This window comes from Cryptomeria japonica, chromosome 2 (assembly GCF_030272615.1).
Source record: "Cryptomeria japonica chromosome 2, Sugi_1.0, whole genome shotgun sequence".
Lineage (NCBI taxonomy): Eukaryota > Viridiplantae > Streptophyta > Pinopsida > Cupressales > Cupressaceae > Cryptomeria > Cryptomeria japonica.
In genome coordinates, this window is record NC_081406.1 from 121,327,015 (window position 1) to 121,348,535 (window position 21,521).

A 21,521-nucleotide genomic window follows, 5' to 3' on the forward strand; every position below is an offset into this window, starting at 1 on the left:
TGTATGTGGGACCTCTGGTTTTTGAAACAAAGATGATGGTGATTCAGGCACCATATGTGGTCCTCTATTGCCTCCACTATTAGGTTTGCTTTGATCCATGTTGGAGTGAGTTTGTTGCAAAGGTCGATTTTCCATTACTTGAGACATGTCGCAATCATGAGGTATCTTGGCTCCACTTTGTGCCATCATTTGTAGGAAGTATTGTCTATCCCTCCTCATTATTTCCTCAACCAATCGATTGAAATGGGGGTCCATAATGGATTCTTCCACATCTGCTGAATGTACTGAAAAGTTGTCCATATTGTCATTGTCTGTATCATTGTTGTTTGTAGTGTCCATGTTCTCAACATTTGGAATGTTTCTATAGGCATCCATGTCAGGTAATGTGTTATGATCAGTATTGAAAAAGACATCATTGTCATACTCATAAGAACTCATGTTTGCGGACTCTTGAGCCTCTTTAGTTTCTCTCCTAGATTTTTGAAGACGAGTTTCAACCATGAACTAGGTATTGACCAAGATGTGTGAGACTAGATGAAAATGGAAAAAGTATGGAAGACCAAGAGTTGGATGGAATGTAAATGAATCTGAGGTGTACTTGCAATGTCCAAAGTGTAAGACCAAGTACGTATGTAGTAGAGTAGGTGTGACTTCCAAAGAGAGGATAGTTTCTCTTGATGAGGTAAGTTGACCTTGACTCTAAGTAAGACCAAATGAGACCCAAAGGTAAGAGACCTTGATGAGGGACCACTTAGCAAAATGTTGTTGTATGTAGTGTGTTGACAAAGTATGATGAGGACAAGCAAGTGACCTTTTGATTCAATTTTAGACAAATGTAAATGTAATGTAAGGTGTAAAGCAATGATGGACTTTGTGAGACCCAAAGATAGGTTGAATGCTAAATGAAACCTGGAGAAATGACCTAGGAAGCTCAAGAATTCTGAAACTGATTGCTCTTGTTTGCTGGACTATAAAATTTTTCCAATTTGTGAAGTTGTTTGTTGTGACCAAATCTGAATGTTTGATTGTTTTTTGTGACAAGAGGACACAATGTTGATGAGGACTCAATGTTTGCAAGTGTTTAGACTCAAAATGACTCCAAGAAAAGTGTGTTGTTTGATGTAAAAATGTTTTGCATACACTTGAAGACACAAAAGACACAATGTTTTGTTGTTTGGTCTTGAATGTTTTGAATGTTTAAAATAAGTCAAGTACAATTCTTATGGCTGTCCAAGACAATAGTTGTTGATCGCACATAGGGTTTTACCCCCGAGGCTACGCTATTCAGAGCGGATACTTAGATGCTTGACCTGACTGGATCCACCCTCGGCACTCACTTCTCGGGTCAGCCAAGCATCAGTCTCCACGAAAACTCCCCGTGGCGAACTTTGTATCTCTACTAAGAACCGTATGTGTGTGGGCCGCTACCAGAGGTCCGACCTCCTGCCCCAACAACTAGAAGGATTTGGGCTTCTAAAACAAAAAGGTGCTAGTAAGCGCATTCGCTTGTGTGGCCATACATGTGGAACTTTCAGCTCTGTAAATACAGAAGGCTCCCAGCCGGTAGGGGTTACGCCCTACAAATGATCAAATAAATTTGATCAAACGGGTTTATGGGGAGACATAGTGTCGGTATGAACTAATTAGCACACGTTATCCATAGTTTTCACCATGAATATAGTTGTTTGCAGTGGTTCGAAAGAGGTGGTTTTTTCTCACTACCACTTGGGTCATTCTCTTCTCACTAGTAGTCCTAATGACCACATGGGAAGATAGGCCCTCTAAAGATTAAACAAAAAGAGCCTATTGCTCAAGACACAAAAGACAATGATTCAATTTTAGTGCACCAATGGAAGTGTTTGCTAGTCTATGAAAATAAGGCACACAATAAAAATCCAAAAAACCCTTGCCAAGGACCTACAACAAAGAGTTGTTAGTAGTTTGGATTGTTTCAAATGATCACCCCTTCCTGCAAGCACACAAGTTAGGTAAATTTTAGATCCAAAAGACTTTGTGAAATAGGGGCCTTCAACAATGCGTTTTGTTGACCAATTCAAAGATCCGATTCATCATAAAAAAAGACCACCTGTTAAATTTCAAGAGATTTCCAAAAATGTAAGAAAATCCAAAAAATTTGCTAATTTGCTCCAAAAATTAATTTTTTATGAAAAATCATAAAAACGTCATATAAAATGCAAAATCAATCCAAAAAATCTGAAATTTTTACTGGAGAGTCCTGATGGCCTTCCAAACTTGCATAAAAAAATTTATACAACAAATCTAAGCAGTTTGTGAGATATGAGTAAAATAATGCAAAACCCTAATTTTCAAAGATCTGATTTTTGAGGAATTATTTTGCATCACATTTAAAATCACAAAGACCAGATCCTATGTATAATTCTGAGAGATTTCCAAAAATGTAAGAAAATCCGAAAAATTTGCTAATTTGCTCTCAAAATTAATTTTTTATGAAAAATCATAAAAAATTCATATAAATTGCAAAATCGATCCAAAAAATCTGAAATTTACTAAATCCTTCTGATACTTTTCCTGACCTGCAAAAAAAATTTGATGTCAAAATTCGAAGCCGTTTGTGAGATCTGATCAAAATAAGGAAAAACACTAATTTTTAAAGATCCAATTTTTAGGAAAATATTTTGCATCAAAATTAAAATCACAAAGAAAAGATCCTGTGTATAATTATGAGAGATTTCCAAAAATGTAAGAAAATCGGAAAAATTCTCTCATTTGCTCTCAAAATTAATTTTTTATGAAAAATCATAAAAAATTCATAGAAAATGAAAATGTTCTCCAAAAAATCTGAATTTTGTATTGAGAGCTCCTGATACTTTCTTCAACCTGTAAAAAAAATTTGGTGGAAAATTTCCTAGCCGTTTGTGAGATATGATCAAATCTCTCCAAGATCTTGATTTTTGGTCCAAAACCCTAGCTACACAAGGTTATTCTCCAAATTGTTTTACAAAATAGTAATATAGGGTTAGAAAAATCTGCAAAAAACACAGATCTAACAAAAATCCATGTCCCACGGGGCGTGCCAAAATGTGTATGGTGAAAATGGATAACAATAATAACAATATTGAAAGGCTAAATGAATTCAACCACAAAACCCTAGCCTAACAACAACAAAGATCCACCATAACATATGAAGATTACCTAAGACAATGCAAATCAAATGAAATCATAAAGATTATACCATTACATGTCCAATAGGGTTTTGGTCTCCATTCTTCCTATCTCCATTGATCTTGCTTGATATATTTGCTCTCAGATTTTATGTGCACAAGAGCTCAACAAAGAACGGAATGTGGTTGCAAGTAGGATCATAGTGTAGTCAAGTCACTAAGATGATTCATTAGCTAATTAGTTAGGTAGAATGATTGATTAGGGTTTGATAATGAAGGAAACATCTCCTTAAATAAAAGACACAATAAGAAATGGAGGGATAAGATTGAGAGGTGTAAAAAGGAAGTCGGCTATGATTAGAGGGTAGGTAAAAGAAATAATAAAATAATGAAATGGGTAGGTAGTGTACGAATTAAGAGATGAATGACGTGTCATGGGTGGATAAGGTTAATGAATTAATTAAATAAATAAAGATTTATTTAATTAATAGATGAATTAAGCTTAGATAATTAAATAAATAAAATATTTATTTAATTAGACTGGACAATTTTAGGTGTCTACAGTTATATATATATATATATATATATATATATATACTTGGTGTTAAAATAAAATCAAATTGAAATTTAACATATATACAAATAAGAAAATTTAAAATTAATTGAAGAACACTTACCGACACATCCATCTAACCAAATCTAATGTAGTGAACAATTTATCCCATGTTCTCTAATATATTCAAAAAATATTCCAAAACAATGTGCTACATAGCTCCAATCATGACACGTATCGTCACTAATATAGAAATGAACCTCCTTGATGATAATGCGTTTATTTTCAGTACTATTTATACCATCCGCCTAAAATTGTGCATGTCTATGGAAAACTTGTACAAATATTGCAACTTTCTTGGAATGATAATATTGACTTTGAATTTCTATGTGAGGATTAAATGTATAGTTCTCAGGTAAATATACAATTGAAAGAATACAACCTAGTGGAAAACAATTCTTTGAGTCACGAAATTGTTTAGCTTTCCATCTTGCACCATGACAATGTTGGATATGTGGATATATGTGTTGGCATTATGGATGAATTGATTATGTGTTGCATTGATGTTTTGTCATTGATGTCATCACTAGCTGATATGGATGGTTACCGACAGACAAGTTTTGGTTACGGGTAGAAGATCTAGTGTTACCGGTAGAAGAGACTATCTGTTGGACACTTCTGGCATGTTTGGATCAGTGAAGTATGTTGGATTTCATGAGTTATATGCTTCATGAGCATGTTTTGGTCAGTTGGTATTAGCTTGGTAATTGGATGTTATCATACACTCTGGTAAACCCTTACCAACACTGGTTTAAGGCTTTACTGGCAGAGCTTTCATTAAGGAATCATGACAGGATGCACAATTGGTGTTGGTGCAGCTTCTTCGAGAATTTTAGGATGTTGAAGATGTTCATTGATCGTGCTTCAATTGCTTGAAGGCTTTTCTTTGGCATGGTGGACCTAGAATACGTCTATTACCTGTCTAGGTTATGGACCGATATCATGCTAGCATGTACTCTACACGTTACCTAGATGATTAAAGATGTTTTATGGATTTGTTATTATTGTTTTGGTCTTAAGACAACATGGCATATCATTGTAAATGGAATTATGTAATGATATTATTGTAATATCTTTAGGTGGCTGACCTAATTGGTTTAGGCCTTAGGGTTTGTATAAATAAGAGGTAGAAACTCTTTGTAAAGTATCATGGTTTTTGAAAAGGTCATGGTCAAGGAATGTAATGTGCGAATATTGTAATATCATTTTGACCAAGGAGTTGGTCGATCATTGGTGATCAAATTGGATTCAGAAGAGGATTTAGTCATCCGGCATTGAGCTTAATCAGAATTGTAATCAGGCATGGTAGATGCTATTTCCAGTAGTTCACTCTATTGGATTGTTGTCCATTTATCTTGAGAAGGTTGTAGCCTCTCTATAGTGAGTGAGACTCTTTTATAATGAGCAGTATGCTCTAGGCAGTGTGCCTTCCTGCAAGTGCAAGCCCCTCTTGTAACACATACTTTCTGCAAAAGTATCATCTAGCTGTGGGTAGGTTTCCCACCGTGGTTTTTCCCTTTCTGATTTTTCCACATACAAATCATGGTGTTATGTGGTATGGTTTCTTTGCAATGATTATCTAGTTTATTGTTAAGTTGTATTGTTTACCGGTATCTGTTCCTACCGACATTTGTTTGTGCTTTACCAATACTTGATTTGCTTAAGGTCATATTGTGGATTAAAAGTTATAATCTATTAACAACTGATTCACCCCTCCCCTCTCAGTTGTTTACTAGTTATCCTAACAATTGGTATCAGATCTTTGGTCCTCTTTTGCAGAATCTTAACCGCTTGAGGTAGGTCCTATGGAAACTAACACTTCTAATCCATCGACAGCTATTTTTAGAAGAGAAATCCCAAGCTTGATGGAACAAATTATGGCATATGCAAAATTAGAATGGAGACTCATCTTAGATGTCTTGGCAAGGATATTTGGGAGATCACTGAGAAAGGATACACACCTTATGATCCGGCATCTAGCAATCCTTCTCCTGCAGACTTGGATAATAATATTGAAAATGATTGCAGAGGTAGAGAAGCCCTCTTGTGTGCACTTACTGATCAACAGATTATGGGATTGACTGACAAATCATCAGCTAAGATTATGTGGGACAAATTGAAAACTCTGAATGAAGGTGACCCTACTGTCAAAATTGCTAAACTTGATGGTTACCGAGTAAGGTATGAAAACTTGAAAATGGAAGATAATGAAAGAATTGTTGTGTTTATGGAAAGAGTAAATGAGATTGTTATGGGGATTCAATGTTGTGGAGGATTTCTAAGTGAAGATGAAATAGTTTCCAAAGTATTGAGAACCCTTCCACCGGCTTACAATATGAAGGCAACTGCTATTAATGAGTTAAGAACAATGGCAAACACTTCAGTCAACAAAGACATTCTAATTGGAAAATTATCTACTTTTGAGCTTGAAGAATTTGGATATTTTGGAGTTGTAAAGTCTAAACCTGCTTTTCACGCATCATCATCAACATCTGCTAGCAAGAATAATTGGAGAGCCCTATATACAAAAGAATTGGAAGACATGAGGAAAGAAGATGAAGAGCTTGAGAAACTTGAAGCCTTATTTTCTAGAAGAATACCTAAAGGTCTAACTGGAAGTAAGTATGAAGGAAAAGCACCTTTTAAATATTTTGCATGTAATAAGATTGGTCATTTTGCATCTAGATATCCTGAAAGCAATGCAAGGTTTGAGGAATGAGTAAAGAAATATTTTAAGCCTAACCCAAATAGATATAGATTCAAGAAAAGTAAACAATGCTACATAGAAGATGAGGAAGGAGTAACTCATGACTCTGGAGATGAACCGGCAGAAGACTCTGCTAGTGGATCTAGAAATGGAAAAGAATGGGTGTTCTATGCTTTGAAGGAAGATGAACCAGAACTGGATATCAAAAATGAAGAGAAGGCCCTGGCAGCAAAAGTTGAAGATAAGGATGAATGGGTAATTGATAGTGGATGCTCACATCATATGACTAGAGATAAAGAGAAATTTTTGTCCCTACAAGAATACTATGGTGGTCAAGTTAGATTTGGAGATGACAAGGCATGTATGATCAAAGGCACAGATATTATTTCTTTGGATGGCAAGAATAATACTGATAATGTCTATTATGTATAAGGTTTAAGGCATAATCTTTTGAGTGTTGGTCAATTAGTTGATAAGGGTTTTCAACTTCAATTTAAAGATAGAAAATGCAAAATTATTAACAAAATTGGTGTGGAAATTGCAACCGGTATTCAAACAGGAAGTAATATTTTTCACTTGAACACTGGTAATAAGACATGTTTGATTACTCATATTGATGAGAGTTGGCTATGACATAAGAGGTTGTGTCATGTTAATTTTGATTACATTGTTAAGATCAGTTCAACTAAGGAAGTTAGAGATATACCTAAGATTATGAAGCCTCATAATCCGGTATGTAAGGAATGTCAATTGGGTAAGCAAGTCAGAAGTTATTTTAAGAGCATACATGATAAATCTAATTATGTACTTGATTTGATTCACACTGACTTATGTGGTCCAGCAAGGACTAGAAGCTTTCAAGGTGATAGGTATTTCATGTTGATTATTGATAACTATTCTAGAATGATGTGGGTGAATTTTCTGAGGGAGAAGTCTGAAGCTTTTGAGAAATTCAATATCTTTAAAGCGAAGATTGAAACTTAAACTAGATTGAAAATTAAATTTCTAAGATCTGATCATAGCGGTGAATTCACTTCTCATGAATTTAATAGTTATTGTGAGACAAATGGAATCAAGAGACAACTGTATGTACCTAGGACTCCTCAGCAAAATGGAGTAGTTGAAAAAAAGAACAGAACCATTTTGGATGCAGCTAGATCTATGATGATGGATGCCAAATTGCCTCATATCTATTGGAGAGAATCAGTGAGTACAATAGTCTATACATTCAATAGAGTTCACATCAAAGGTGAAATCGGTAAGACCCCTTATGAACTATGGTTTGGACATACACCTACTGTTAAGTATTTCAGAATTTTTGGAAGTAAATGCTATATAAAAAAAGATGATTCAATTGGAAAGTTTGATCCTAGATGTGATGAAGGGATATGTCTTGGATATTTAATTCAGAGAAAAGCATATAAATGTTATAACAAAAGATTGCAGAAAATTGTGGAAAGTGCTAATGTGAAAGTAGATGAACAATACAAAAACTGTGTGCAGGAAAAGCGGGTCAATGAAACTTAAAAAGTGAAAATGTTGTCTCAAAGAGGATTGTTCACACACCCACGGGACTTCTTGGTGCAAGTTATGGAGTCATGAAGAATGACTCAACTTCCCAAGGTTGGTTCCATGGTTCTTTATCTCACAAGGTCCCTCAAGCTAATGCCTTTTCTCTCAGATCACTGAGCAAAGTGGCTTAGGGATGACGAATGCAAGAACAAGGTATGCTTATGATTGCTTTAATTATGAAATGTATCCTATCTATGCATGATTCTACAAATGCAATAAACTAGATTATAAGATGACAAGATTAGTAGAAATACTATCCTAACATGATATACTAGTTTATGATTTAAGCTAATGATAAAGGAAATAGTCTTAAATGCTTATTAGATTAATTCCTATTACAAAGAGAAGCTAGATGTATTGATAAATTTGAGCATAAATAAGGTACTAAAAGCTTGCATGGATCCTTAAAATGGAGGAATGAGAGCTCTATTTATAGTGAAAATAGGGCAATGCATGGTCAGGATTGAAAGAGTTAATCAAGCATCAATTTTGAAAGTTGTCAATCCATGTTTATAATTTTCACCAATGAAATGGTGACAATTGTCAATATAAGACTGGTTGAGAGGAGAGGTAAGAAGCATTAAATGCTTGAGAAGACCTCATGGTTACCTTAGGAGGTAAGGGATAAGATTAGGTTAGGGTTATCCAGTGGATAAAGCTTTTACCCAGGGGATAAACTCTTGTGCAAAGGTTAAAGGGATAACCATGGTCAAAGCAATAAATGCTTGATGAGACCCTTAGGTTAGATGGAGGTTAAGTTAGTCAAAACGTCTCTAACCATGCCACTAAGAGTTAGTTAACCATTAATGGTTTGAAGAATATGGGGACAAATTTGTAAGAGTCCTTCCAAATTTGGGGGTATTCAGCTTGTTGAATGGATAAAGACTTTAATGCCTTTTGAAGACTTTACTCCAAATTTGAGAAGTGACCTCCTCAAATTTAGGAAAAAGGGATAATGGATGGGTTTGGGGTTAATTGATTAGGATTAGATGGATTCTAGAAGAAATTAGGAATAGGGTTTAGGATGCAAGTGGGTGAGGGAAAATAGAATTAAAATAAATTGCTTTATTTCAATTTGATTGCAATTTGGGAAATTGAATAAATTAGATTTATTCAATTTGGGATAAACTATTAATTAAATGTAAATTTAATTAAAAAGTAAGAAGAAGGGATTTAATTAAATAAAATGATTTATTCAATTAAATGACATAAAAGGGCTTAAGTGAATTTAACTAAATAAATTGAATAATTTACTTAATTAAATAGAAGAATGTGGGTGATTTAATTAAATTAGATTTTACTAAATAGAGGAATGAACATAAAATATTCATTTAAGAATATGGTCATTTTTATATGTCTACATTTTGCCCCTCTTTGAAGTGATGTGTGTGCACATGGTTATTCAAAGAAAATGATGTGTTGTCATGATTTGGTTATGATCAATTTTTATGTCGAGATGTTCATGTCGTGCCCCAGATTTGATAAATGATGCCCCAAATTTGATAAATGATGCTCCAGATTTGATAAATGATGTTGATAATGCCCCTTCGGGAGATGAATTAAAATTTTGAAAATTTCATTTGTTGTGATAAATTTGATTGTATTTTAAATTTTTGTCTATGTTGAATGCGATAAATTGATTCATCTCCCGATAGTGATGTTGGGTAGGGTTGTATGAGACACCACGAGCAATTTTTGCGTTCCTCTATGTAACCCTAATTTTGATTTACCCTATAAAAGGGAAAAAGTGATTTCTTTTTGTCTCATTTGTGCTTGTTGACTTGAGAGAAATTGACACTTGGAGAGAAGTCAACATGCCGATTTCGTATTCTACTCATTGATTCGAGTGCAAGCGGAGGTATCGGAGGCCCATCACATATGGACCACTGGTAAGTCAACCTTTTTGACCCCTTTTGGATTTTTCATTTTGTCGTTTTTTATCATGTTTCCAATTTGTCACGTGGATCTATCAGGTTAGCGCATCGGAGTCAATACATAGCGCATACGATAGGTTTTGTAGCGCGTAGGTTTAAATGAAATAGGGTAGTGTCCGATAAGTTTAGGGTAGCATATTGGTAGGTTAGGGTAGCGCTTAGGATTAGGTTAGCGCACTGAGATCACAAGGTAGTGTAGAGGGCAAAACGAGTAGTGCATAGGGTTTCTAGGGGGTCACATGGGTAGGTCTAGGTAGCACGTAGGTATGACCTAGTGCATAGGGTTAGATACGTAGCGCAAGAGCAGGATAAAATAGCAGATAGGGTGGATTGGGCAATGCTTAGTGAGGACAGGGTAGTGCATGGTAAGCAGTTTAGTGCGTAGACAAGATTGTTTAGTGCATAGGAAAAATTTTTGGTATAGTGTGATTTGTGAAAGAAGAAAATTGGTAGGTTGATGCCAGTTCTACCGGGATAGGTGCAAATTATCGGTCTGTGTGTCTGCTATCATTGCTTTGATAAGTTGTCCAATATGAGTTCTGATATAACTTGATTTGATTTGCAATTTTTCAAGTTGATATAGATTTGATGCTGATTTGATATGATGTGGTTTTTGATATGGATGTTTTTGATATAAACTTGATTTGATATGAATTGTTTCAAGTTGATATATATGTGGAGCTCAAGTTGTTTTACAAGCTGCATTGATTGTGGAACTTGAGTTGTTTTACAATTAGATATGGATGTGAAACTTGAGTTGTGTTACAAGTTGATATGAAACTTAACTTGTGTTACAATTTGAATTGAATGTGAAACTTGAGTTGTGTTACAAGTTGAATTGAATGTGAAACTTGAGTTGTGTTACAAGTTCATATGATTTGATGGATTGATATGATGTGGAACTTGATTTATATTTTCAAAGTTTCAAGTTTTTATATGAATTTGATTTTGATATCTATGTTTTGATGAGGAAACTAATATTGGACTTGCTTTGCTTTTCGACAGGAGTGTCTTGGAGTGGTTCAGTCATGTGAGATATTTCCGAGACCGTGGTCATTAATACCACAATTGACATAGGTTGATAGAGATATTATTGAGAGGTGTGACCTATCCTCGTTGTTAGATATGCCTCAGTTTATAGTGAACCGGGGTTTATTGACAACATTGGCGAAGAGGTGGCATAGTGATATGAACACCTTTCATTTGGCGATAGGCGAGATTATAGTGACACCTGAGGATTGTTACTAGATTCTATGGATTCCTGTGGTAGGTGCATTGTTACCCTATGAGCAGACTAAGGAGGGTGGGACTGAGGCACTTTGCTAGATTCTGCAGGATGATACCATTTGCGGGTATGAGATCCCCTGGCAGGAGTTCTTAGATTTGGATTACGCTCCTCTACCATCAGTTTTGGTAGGTTTCATAGGTGGTTTCTTATGTCCCGACCATATGTCTAAAAGACTGGTAGTGGGATGGGGATTGGTTCTGGAGGACATGGTGATGCACGGTTGCTGATTTGCATGGGGTTTGGCTATGTTGGCCACTTATATAGGGATTTGCATCAAGTGGTATATTTGGGTTATGGTAGTCTATCAGCTGGGGTTACATTGCTACAGGTATGGGCATGGGAGCATATTCTCGTAGCTAGGCCACTGGCGGATAGAAATAGGCCTATTGGGTGTGCGTATGCCTATGGATACCGAGGGATAGTTGTCCAGCATAAGTTGGGCAAACTAGAGCACTAGAGGAGAGTTTTGGATGATATTGATATGATCGTCTAGCGACCACATACAGGTTGTGAGGTATGGGCAGACGATGGGATGGAGATGCCCTATGTATATATAACTAAATATTCGATAGGGCGGATGTCCTTTGTTATTGAGAGGTTTCTGCATACTCGGGTGCTGTGGCAGTATGGTCGACGATAGGGGATTCCATAGGGAGCATGTTTTTATGCTCGACGGAGACAAGATATTCCAGATTGGGGACCTACGATTGATAGCATGGCGGCAGTGGAGGAGTTCTTTCATTTAGCCAGCCAGATTTAGGATTATGCCCCTAAGATAGTGGATACTAGTATGATAGATGAGTTTGCAGTACTCTTTGCAGCGCGTGTAGTGGCGAGGATATCGGATCCAACTGAGATGATTCCCGCTCTTGATGATGAGGAGGAGGTAGATGAGGGAGGTGGTGATGGAGGAGGAGGTGATAGCAGAGATGGTGGAGGAGGTGGCCAAGGTCCGCGAGGAGATAGAGGGAGATTGGATCGAGGGAGGAGAGGAGATAGGGGTGGAGATGGTGGTGGTAGAGGGATATGGGTGGAGAGAGAAGTGCGGCAAGCTACGATGGATAGAGGGAGAGGAGGTTTGGCTATCAGATCTGGGGGTGAGGAGAGGGTTGGGGAGGTGATAGCAGCAGTGGGAGGGTATGATGATATCAGATGACCGGCCCAGAGGAGGAGGTCAGATGCTTTACCTCCACCTGCACCGAGGACAGGTAGAGGGACAAGGGGTACCCCTTCAAAGGTACCATTACAGATGCAAATTTTGATGCATGTGGAGGATGCACATATTAGATCGTTGCAGTTGTCAGTGCAGCAATTGCAGACATAGTTGTTGGCGCATCAACGTCAGATTATTGAGTTGACCATAGAGCATGATACTGAGATAGAGCACCAAGGTCGAGCAGAGGAGCTCGCAGCGAGTTTGCAGAGAATGGCAGCAGGTGGCCCGATGAGAGAAACCTTGAGAGATCTGGCTTTGAGAGCTAAGGAGGTAGAGTATTACCGGTGCCATTATGAGGATGTGATGCCTAGGGAATGCCGAGTGCAAAGTTTCACCACATCGAGATCCAGTCGATCTTGAGAGACTGGGTCGAGGACAGAGAGCCAAGGAATGACAGGGCCTCCTAGACAAGATCCACCTGGAGATCCAGGTGCTGGGACATCTGCAGTGAGACCGTCTCCTTAAGGAGATAGTCATACCTGAGACACGTTGTCTCCATTGTATTTTGATCATTTTGTTGTATTGGCACAGACATGACATATTTTGTACATTGATCATTTTTTTTACTTTTTTTTTTAGAGATATATAGGACACCATTTTTTTATTTTTTTTATCGTATTGGCACAGACATGACATATTTTGTACATTGATCTTTTTTTTTTTTTTTGAGATATATATAGGACACCATTTTTTATTTATTTTTAATCCTTATGTGATGTGTTATGGATTATGCTTTATATATGCTTTTGTTTATTCTATGATGATGTAATGCTTAGATAGATGCCTGTGATATGATATGTGATGAATATGATGTGATAATGCATGATGTTGTGAGATGTATCTCAAAAATGAGATGTATGATAATGATATGCTGAGAGATGTATCTTGAAAATGAGATGTATGATAATGATATGTTGTGAGATGTATCTTGAAAATGAGATGTATGACATGATATGTGATTAATTTTAAAATGATATGCAACTAATTGTAAAATGATATGAAACTAATTGATTTTGAGCATCCTCATTAAGCATTTGTCATCCTTGTATAGCCACATGGTGTTTGCTTTCTTTGTTTTGGGATATGTTGAAAATTTATACAAGCATAATGGTATAATTGAACCATAATGACCTGAGAAAAATTTACATGATTTTTGATTTTGCAAGATAGCACAAGCGTCAAGGTATAATTGAACTAGGACGACCTGAGTGTGGATTGCGTATAAATAGACAAGATTAAACCATTTGTATGTGTGATGTGGAAGCATGTCTTTAGTGATATGGTGTGAATCACGTCTTGAGACAAGTATTTACATAGTACAAATGATCGCCTCATAGACAGAAAACTAAAAATATTGGAGTCCCCACGACTTTCTCTAGCGTGAAGCATTGTTGAGAAAATTTAGAGGATCCAATAATTCAAAAAGTTCAAGTGCAAAAATAGTCAAAAATTTATGCAAGATGCAACATTTGATACTTCAGAAAATCATCCATCATATTTTGTGAATATGGTTAAGTGATCAATGTGTGGTTTTGCGATTGTGTGAGTTTTGTTTGCTGGATACGATGGTCTGAGTTTGCTACAAGTTTTGATGTCTTGAATTTGCTGCAAGTTTTGATCAATGCTGACCCTAGCTGAGTGTGCCTCTTAATGTGGATATGTCCAGTGATTACCAAGCCATGGTGAGATACGGCGAAAGGATATGCGGATAAATCAGGATATTGACTATGCTAAGTATGTCCTGGAAGGATATTGTGATAAAAAATATTGGGCGATGGTCGATAATGCTTTACTATGGATATAATGGTATGGATATAGATAAAGGAGATGTCCTCTCACAATAGCGCCTATTGCCATGTTTTCACCAGTTGCTTTTATTATACCTCTTTATTTGCTTTTTCTTGATTTTTTGATATTTTTGATTTTTTTACTTTTCCATGCATTAGACTACTTAAGTGTAGTATTTCTTCATATGGATGTTGTTAGTTGGTTCGTCGAGCACATCTCCTTCTGAAGTTGTTAGCTGATAAGCGCATGATCCATAGGCTGATATAATGACATAGGGACCTAACCAGTTTGGTTCAAATTTCCCTTTCTTTTCCCGATCTTGCTAATTTCTAGGATTTTCTTTGAGTACTAGGTCACCAATTTTAAAATTTTGGGGAATGACCTTGTGGTTGTAGCTCCTGCACATGCATTTCTGATATGCTTTGAGATGAGTGTAGGCACATTGGCATCTTTCATCTAGAAGTTTGAGCTCTTGCAGTCGATTAACTTGATACTCTTCATCTGGGATTAGGCCTTTCAAAGAGACTCTGAGAGATGGAATTTCTACCTCCAAGGGTAAAATTGCTTCTGATCCATATACCAATGAATATGTTGTAGCTCCTGTAGGTGTGCGGATGCTAGTTTTGTATGCCCAAAGTGTTGGATTGTGTTGTACATGCCAATCTTTGCCCGCATCATTCACTGTTTTCTTTAGGATTTTCAATATTGTTTTGTTGGATGCTTCTGCCTGACCATTCCCCTATGGGTAGTAAGGTGTAGAAAAACGATGTTGGATTTTTAATTTTTCACATAGTTCTCATACATCTTGGTTTTTGAAAGGTCGTCCATTATCTGTGATGATGGAGCTTGGAATACCATAACTGTAGATCAGATAATTAAGGATAAAAGAGGCAATTTGTTTCCCAATCACTGTGGTCATGGGGACTGATTCAATCCATTTGGTAAAGTATTCTATTGCAGTTATAATGAACTTGTGTCCATTTGAAGATGAAGGATGAATTTTACCGACCAAGTCTAGTCTCCACTAACAAAAGGGCCAAGATGTTGTGAATGGTTGTAGTTCCTGTGCGGGTGCATGTATAAGATTGCCATGGATTTGGCATTTAGGACACTTCTTTGCAAAGTGATAAGAATTTTTTTCCATTTTCGGCCAGTAATATCTCATTCTTAGAATATTTTTAGCAAGAGTAGTACCACTTGAATGTGTGCCATAGATACCTTCGTGAAGCTCATGTAAAGTGGAGTCAAATTCATTACGATCAAGGCAACGAAGAAGAGTACCCTCTAGACCTCGATGGTACAAAGTATCAGCAGTGAGAGTATAACGGGTGACTTGTCGAATAAAGTTATGTTTTTGGTTGTGGGACAAGTCAATGGGTAGGATATTGTTCTTTAGATAGTCACATATTAGTCCATATAATGGAGAGTCAGAACCAGTCAAGGCATAGATAACATGGGATTCAAAATGGTCATAGGCTAGGGAGAACAGTTGCTCTACCAGAAACTCGTAATGACTTTGTTTCTCTGGAATTTGCAGTAGTGAAGCGATAGTAGCCATTTCATCAACTGCTCTGTTGTCCAACCTTGGTATTTGCTCAAAGGTGATGTGTACAAAATATTGTTTGAAATAATCCACCATTCGCTTGTATGGTAGCAGCTTGTCGTCCTTTGTCTGATAGTCATCGTTGATTTGATTTATAACTAGTTGTGAATCTTCGTAGACTTTTAATTCTATGATTCTCCATTCTACGGCCATTTTGATGCCTATAACCAATGCCTCATATTCAACAACATTATTTGTGCATGGAAACATAAGCCTATATGATCTTGGTATAGTGTGCCCTTCAGGAGTGATGAACTGAATGCCAGCACTTGAGCCATGTTGTGTGTAGGATCCATCAAAGTATAAGGTCCATTGTTTGGTAGAGATAGCAAGAATGTCTCTATTTGGAAACTCGATCTCCATAGTTTGTTTTCTAGGTAGTGGTGCTTCCGCCAGTTGATCTGCAATTGCTTGTCCTTTGATAGCTCTTCGCTCTATGTAGTGGATATCAAATTCACTGAGAATCATGACCCATTTAGCCAATCTGCCTGTAAGAGATGCTTTGGTAAGTAAATATTTGAGAGGATCAATTTTTGCAACTAGCTTAATTGTGTGAGCTAGCATGTAGTGCCAAAATTTTTGAGAGGCAAATACCACTATTAGACAAGCTTTCTCAATGAATGTATAGTTGAGTTCATATCCATTCAATATCCTGCTGATGTAATAGATAGCTCGCTCCTTGCCTTGTTGATCCTCTTGTGCTAACAATGCCCCCAATGATATGTCTGTTGTTGAAATGTAGAGAATGAGTGGCTTCCCTACAATTGGTGGTACTAGAACTGGTGGGTTCATTAGATATTGCTTGATTTGATAGAAGGATTCTACACATTTGGCTTCCCATCTAAATGGTACATTTTTATGTAGCAAATAATTGAATGGTAGACTTTTATCTGCTAGTTGAGTGATGAATCACTTGATTGATTGGAGTCATCCTTGTAGAGATCTAATTTGGTTGATGTTCTTTGGTGGTGGCATCTCCATAATGGCTTTACCTTTGCTAGATCTACTTCAATACCCTTAGCTGAAACTATGTAGCCTAGTAACTTGCCTAATGTAACCCCGAAGACACACTTCTTAGGGTTAAGCCTGACTTGGAATTTCTCCAATCTATCAAAAATATTTTATAAGATGCTTAGATGTTCTGCTGTGGTGAAGGATTTAGCTAGTAAATCATCCACATAGTCTTCCATGAAGGTATGCATCATGTCATGAAAGATTGTTGTCATTGCTTGTTGATAAGTTGCTCCTGCATTCTTTAAGCCAAAAGGCATGACATTCCAATAGTATGTTCCCCAAGGATAGGTAAACGTTGTTCTATCTTGATCCTCCAGGGCTATCTTGATTTGATTATAGCCTGAAAAACCATCCATTAGTGATAGCATCGCATGGCCTACTGTGAGGTCTACAATTATGTCGATACTGGGTAAAGGAAAGTTGTCCTTTGGATAGGCTTTGTTCACATCTCTGAAATCAGTGCATATTCTAATACTGCCATCTAGTTTTGATACTGGTACAATATTGGAAATCCATTTAGCATAGTCGATAGGTCGAATGAACCCGACATCTAATAGTTTCTTCAATTCAGCTTTAACCATGAGTGCTACATGTGGATTCATCTTTCACAGTTTTTGCTTGACTGGCTTAGCTCTTGGAGTAATGGATAGGTGATGCATGATCAATTGTGGATCAATCCTAGGCATATATACATACGACCAAGCAAAGTTGATTTGCTTTTTTTAAAAATTTAATAAATTCTTATCTTTCTTCCTCTGTCAGAGATTCTGCAAGGTGTATATTTTTGGTTGCTTCTGTAGTACCAATGTTGATTGATTGAGTGGGCTCAATCAATATGGGTGATCGCTCATGATAATGCTCAGGAAGAGTGTCAAGTCTCCCATCCTTAGGTGCCTTTAAAAGGTTTTAACCCTTAGATGCGTCCTTTATTTTTACTTTTTTGTGATCTATTGCTGCCATTGACTGGTTTTCAGCAGTAGATCTTTTATTTTGTTCATTTTTGCAACTGAGAGACTTGGCACTCCCCTGGTTGCAGATGTCATCGCTTTGTTCACTAGTAGAGTCTGTTTCCAGGTTAACGGTACACAAGTAATGGATAATGGATTCGTCATTTGGAAAAATTGGTATATCATGAGTTTCAGGTTCATCCCAGTCTATGAGGTCGGGAAAGACAAGTGGTAAGGAGTCATTAGGCAGATCAAGTTTTGCTACTGTAAGTGTTAGGATGGAGGTATCCTCGTGATTGGCTGGGGTGTGAAATAAATTAAGGATTTCATCAAGGTCTTCGATGGTATCATCTTTTGTATAGACTTGCTCATAATGTCACTGCTCATTTTCCTTAGCGTCATAGATATTTTGTGGACCAAATTCAAGTGGTCTGGATTCTATGTCACGTTCTTCTTGAGAGATGGGTGTATTATTGTCATTTGCACAAATATCTTTAGTAATGTTAGAACAGTTTCCCCATTCATATTCATTGGAATCAGTCTTAGAGGTATTATCCTAGATTCTAGTAGTGTTGTGAACTGGTATGTTGTAGGGTGAGAACAGGTCTTTGATGATTCATACAAGTTTGATAGTTTTCTCTGATCTTGTGTCAGATCCTGCTTCCACTCTTTGAATTTGTTCATATACTATCTCTTCTCAGGGAAGAATGATGTAATCAGGAGGTTATTCTTCTTTGTTGAATATTAGTTCTTGAATATGATGTTCTTCTGTAGTAGATGCTTCCTTCTTTTGATTGATAGGTTGTCTTTGATATTGCTTTTGTTCTTGATGTTCATGTTCCTTACGTATTGTCTTCGCTGACTCAAATAGTGCCTCCTGCCAGGAGTCTTCCTTGTACTTCTTTGCTTTCCACTAAGGTTTTTGATATTTGCATGGTGCCCTCTTTGGTAGTAGAGTGAATTCAAAGCCTAATCCTTTTTTGTCTTTACTGAATTGTGAAGGAGGATCCAATGGTTCTGTGATGCCTTCCTGATGCTTACCAATAGGTCCTTTGCCATTGTATCCCATTTGTTGCATGATTAAGTAGCCTTTTCCATATAGGTGTATTGGTATATCTACCTCCACAATAGTCACTCTGTCTTCTTCCTCATCTTTGTACAACCAACTAAGGATATCATTTTCCTCTAATTCATGTGCTAATGTGCCATCAAACTTGGTGATGGGCTGGGTTGCTTGATGTGTTGATGTTGTAGGTAATCCATGAGATTTAGGTGATGTTGGTAAGTTGTCCAAACACATGGGTTCCAAAGAGTACTCTCATATGTCTTGCTCTTTGATTTTCATTTTCTGCTTTAAATCTATAGACAGTGACGTAGACTTTTCTTGCTGAGGATCTGGTGTTGAGTAACTTTGTTTTTCTCTATTACGTGGAAACAAGCTGTCTTGGGCTTCCCCCATAGCATTACAATATTGAAATGGATTATGATCTATTGATATAGAAATCTCCTATCCATTGTAGGGGAACTTAACACACTGATGATAAGTAGAAAGTATTGCTTGCATTTCATGTATCCAGGGTTGACCCAATAAGATATTGTATGTGAGGTCTATGTCTAAGACTTGGCACATAGTGTCCCTTTGTATCGGTCCTACTTGAATTGGCAACATTACTGTTCCTTTGGATGATCTCTCTTCATCATCATATGCTTTGATAGTGATATTTTTGTGTGGATCAATAGATTGCTCAGAGAAGCCTAATGCATGGATAAGTTTTAAGGTACAGATATTGAGTCCAGCTCCTCCATCTATTAATACTCTTTTGGCTCGATGCTTGTAGACCAAGACTTCAATGTGGAGTGGAGTATTGTGTGGATGGCTCAATGAGATATTATCATGCTCAAAAAAAGTGAGGTTATGAGGCCCTATCATATGAGCCACCATGGCTTGGAATTTGTCAGCATCCAAATCTTGAGGTACATTTGTTTCTAGTAACGCTTGCTCCAATATGTCTTTGTGTTTTGGCGAAAGTTTCAACAACTCTAGTATAGATATTTGAGCAGGAGTTTTGCACTATTGAATTACTAGATCATATTGAATTTTGGGTACGGTGTTTGTTGTTGACATATGTCCCTTCAAGACATATTTTTGATCTCTAGTTGTTACGTTGACGGATTCATGTTCACGCATGTCCTTGATTATCCTCGGCTAATATGTGATTGATGGTGTTATTGTATATGTGATTGATATGAGCCCCACGTGTATCATTTGAGGTTGAAGCTCCATCCTTTTTGTAATTTGGAAGAGGATTTTTGAAGGCTCCATGATCACCATTTGTCTTGAGACCATCGACTGTTAAATCGCCTTTATCAATCATGTCTTGAACAATGTTTTTCAGCCTCATGCAATCATTTGTTTGATTACCTTTGTTGCGATGAAAATCACAAAAGTGTGAGTCATTCCACCAAGGTGGTTTGATTTGTGGTTCAAAGTTGTTGATCGCCGGTAAGGAGATAATTTTGTTTGCCAGGAGTTCTCTGAATGCTGACTCTAGTGATTGCCCCAGTGGTGTGTAAATGCATTCTGGAAAGTTGTTTGTATTACCCCGTGAGTTTGGATTAGGTCCTCGATTGGTGTTATTTTTTTGGGCATTGTTGGTGTTGTTTGTGTTGAGTTGATCTTGATTGGTATTCGGTGCATAAGTGTTAGTGCCTTGGTTAGCACCTTTGGGATTCTTTGTAGCTTGAGGATTACCTGATAACGCGAGCACAGGCTGCTTTGATTTTGGATCATTTGATTCATTGCCTCCTTCATTTCCAGTGTTTTTGTTTCTGGTCCAGAACCTGGATTTGTCTAAGTTGTTGTTGTTTTGGTTGTTGTAATTGGATGAACTTGTTCCTTCTTTGAAGAATTTCAATGTTCCTTTCTTGACACATGCTTCTTCTACTTGGATCCCATTCTCAATTAATTTGGTGAAAGATGGTATGCATTGAAGCTTGAGTATGTAACTCATCTCACTATCCAAGTTGTTGATGAAAATTTCCATCTTTTCCTTTTCAAGCATATCACGAGGATATCTCGAAACCATACATCGCCAACGTTGAAGGAATACCATGAATGTTTCATTGTTTTTCTATTTGGTGTTACAGACGTCTAGCATAGTGATAGCATGTTGAATGTTATAGGAATATTGAGTTATGAATTTGTTGACTAGTTCATCAAATGATCTGATGGGAGGTGTGATTTTGGATAACCATTCCATTGTTTGCCCTCCCAAGCTTCTTGGGAATAACCTCATCAAATAGGTATCATCATGAGCAAATTCAAGACTCATGGTACAAAATTCTTGAACATGATCATGGGGATCACTTTTCCCATCATATTTGTCAAATTTGGGAACGTCTGAGTTTGGAGGAAAAGGCACCATGTTCAATCGTATGTCAAATAGATAAGGACAAATTTGAGTTAATGAATACCTTATTGTTGTCCCTTGTTGCATGTCTTGCATTTGTCTTTGTAACATTTGCATTTGTTGAGTGAGAGCAATCAAAGATGCATTATTTTGTCAAGGGAAGAGCTCTTCCCTTGCATTAGTTCTAGGCTGAAATGGTGTGTGGAATGGTATGTTTTGCCCTGGGATGTTTTGCTCAGGGATATTTTGGTCAAGGATATTTTGCTCAGGGTCACATGCTTCTTCC